This window comes from Sinocyclocheilus grahami, unplaced genomic scaffold, assembly GCF_001515645.1.
Source record: "Sinocyclocheilus grahami isolate Dianchi unplaced genomic scaffold, SAMN03320097.WGS_v1.1 scaffold16826.1, whole genome shotgun sequence".
Lineage (NCBI taxonomy): Eukaryota > Metazoa > Chordata > Actinopteri > Cypriniformes > Cyprinidae > Sinocyclocheilus > Sinocyclocheilus grahami.
The window spans coordinates 2,040-4,775 of record NW_015516295.1 but is presented as its reverse complement, the minus strand read 5'-3'; the positions used below and the strand labels follow the sequence as shown (position 1 = coordinate 4,775).

The following is a 2,736-nucleotide window of genomic DNA, read 5'->3' as shown; positions in this document are numbered from 1 at the left end:
CAATGCTTTAGGAATATTAATGCTAATCATAATTAGAGTCATTTGGAGCCCTTGCTAAAATAAGGAGTAATAGTATTCAATGCTGGTTTTTAGTTTGAGTGTCAGACACATGATCCAAAGCTCACACACAAAACACAGTCGCCAAAAGTAGCTTCACTTCAGTGTTCACGTCTGGTGTCGCTTCTAGTTCTATAGGAATTTATTGATTTTATTTAAAATGTTTGTGCTGAAGATTCACGTTTGGTGTGAAAGGGCCTTTAGGAGACCCATTATACTGTAAGACTGCAGGGAACAAACAGTAACAAGTGCAAACAAAATAAAAGGTTTATATTTGTGTTAAATTTGTTTTGTAGGCACAATGTTCTGTGGGCCACTCTAGATGGACATGCCATGTCACTCTGGAAAAAGCGCACAGTGAGTTGTTTCATAATGGCATTACATTTAATACAAATAAAGTATACGTTGCAAATACTAATTTTATAACCACATTTTCAATGTGCTCCAGGACAAATTCACAGAATATATTTTTCACGTAACAAGCATCACCAACATACGTGAGCAGGATCAAGGACGCTTCTCCATCCATTTTCAGAAGAAGCACTTTGAGTTTATGGCTCACAGTGAGGGTAGGAAACTGGAAACTCTCATTTCTTAAAGGAATTGTTCACCCAAAAATGAAAATTTGCTGTTAATTTACTCGCCCCAGGCCATCCAAGATGTAGGTGACTTCTTTCTTCAGTATACAGTATAGATTATTTTTAGCTGAAACTGGTCCTTGGTGCTTCATAAAGTGCAAGTCAGCGGCTACCGGCACATGAGAGTCAAAAAAGCATTTCAGGCAGCACAAAATTAATCCCCGTGGCTCCTGACAATATATTGAGGTCTTATGAAGCGAAACAATCAGTCTGTGCAAGAAAATTAACATTAATTATAACATGATTACCTGTAATCCAGAGCATCTGTCAGGTTATGCAGACAGAATCCAAACGCGGGATGCTCAAAAGATCTTTGACAAAAAAAATAAAAGGTAATACAAAATCTGGGAAAGACAAAACCAAAAAAACTGTGAAAAGCTGGGAAATAAAAAAACACAACAGGGGGGAAAAGGTCAGAAGATCCAAAGACTAGACAAATTACAAGTAGAAAAACAAAACGAACCAGCAAAGGACAAAGCACACAGGGAGACGAAATAGGGAAGGAAATTAGGAAGGTAACAAGGGAGGACAGGTGGGGTAATTGAACCAATAATCGGGGAACAAGAAGGGTGGAGTCAAGACTAAGATGAGCAATAGAGCACACAGAAAACAAAACAAAAAGCCATGTGCATAAGGCACATGCAAACAAACTTGTCCGAAGCCATGTGCTCACACAAACACATAAGATAAGTCAAGACAGACAAGCACATGGCAAACAAATCTTCATCCACCGATGTGCTCAAACGGAACAAGAAACATGCAAGACAGAAGTGCACGGAGCATGGATGTCAGGACCCTAACACTGACACCAAACCAAAACTAGAACTAAGTGCCAGGATCCACCAAGACAAAAGAGCACACTGTCCACTCCAGAGAACAACCCCAAAACCTCACATGAGTGTCAGGATCATGTCACTAGACTAAGAATAAGACCAATGAAGGTGACTGGACCCTGACAGACTCTGGCGAACGCGGAAGTCTTTTCCACAAACTGGTTCTTTCGGACAATTTCAATGAACTGGTTCAAACAACTGATTCACCAGTTTGTATACTTAATCACACAGTGATGTCGCATATACACAATTATTTTATTAAAGCACCCAATAATTAGTTGGGTAGTGAGTTTTGATTGAGTAACTGCTTGAGCCGTGGACTGTTTCATATGATTCAGTCTGATATGGTGAACTGGTTTATCTAGTTCACTAAAAAGAACTGGTTCAAAAGCATGATTAATTTGTGAACCGGACATCACTTCGGACCGTTTGCCTGAGGCTCTGGATCACAGGTAATAATGTTGTAAATAATGTTCAGTTTCTTGCACAGACCGATTGTTTCGCTTCATAAGACTGCGATGCCAGATGCAAAAAGGAATAAGCACAACTGACAATGTTAGCCAACGAGCCTTAAAGTGTAATTTAATCTGCATTTTAATATGCCTCTGCTCATAGAGCTTTATAAATGGATGCCGAGGCTTTTTAGGTCAAGTTGAATCAGCAATCTCTGACTCAGTTTGTTTGCTGGCTTCAATGCCTGCAATACGCTGTGTTTTCCATCGACTGGCAACCCGGGCTGTCGAAATACTATTACTACTACTATTACTATTACTATTACTATAACTGGCAGTGGGCGGAGTCACACAGACCAAAACAAAAACAGACATTCCGACACGGAACACACATTTCAAAGCAGAAAAATTGGCTGTAGCGTTGTTTTTCTGAGAAATAAGTACGTGAACTTGGCATGTTTCCTAAATATCTGCAAATGTATTAAGGTATTTTTATGCTTTAGTACAGTCATGCAGCAAATTACATGCAGCACCTTTAAAGCTGAGAGTTAGTATTTGGTTTATTTGAAGCATCAAGTCATCACTTTCAGCTCTGTCCTGTGATTGTGTTGTGTCGTAGCTGTGCGGCAGAGCTGGTTGATGTCTCTCTACGCCATTCGTGGTAGGGAACCGATCACTGCACCCAAACAACACGGACCGCTGATCATGAAGGACCCACGGAAAAAGGTGTACACTGCTATCCGTGGATACTCCCTT

At 40.1% G+C, this 2,736-nt stretch overlaps 1 long non-coding RNA gene across 1 annotated transcript; it reads left to right on the top strand.

Annotated features, from left to right (window-relative positions):
* Nucleotides 1–353: 353 nt before the first annotated feature.
* On the top strand, nucleotides 354–2,682 carry LOC107579357 (uncharacterized). Its single transcript, XR_001608467.1, has 3 exons — nucleotides 354–414; nucleotides 506–626; nucleotides 2,600–2,682. It is a non-coding gene; the product is annotated as an uncharacterized lncRNA (long non-coding RNA).
* Nucleotides 2,683–2,736: the final 54 nt, after the last annotated feature.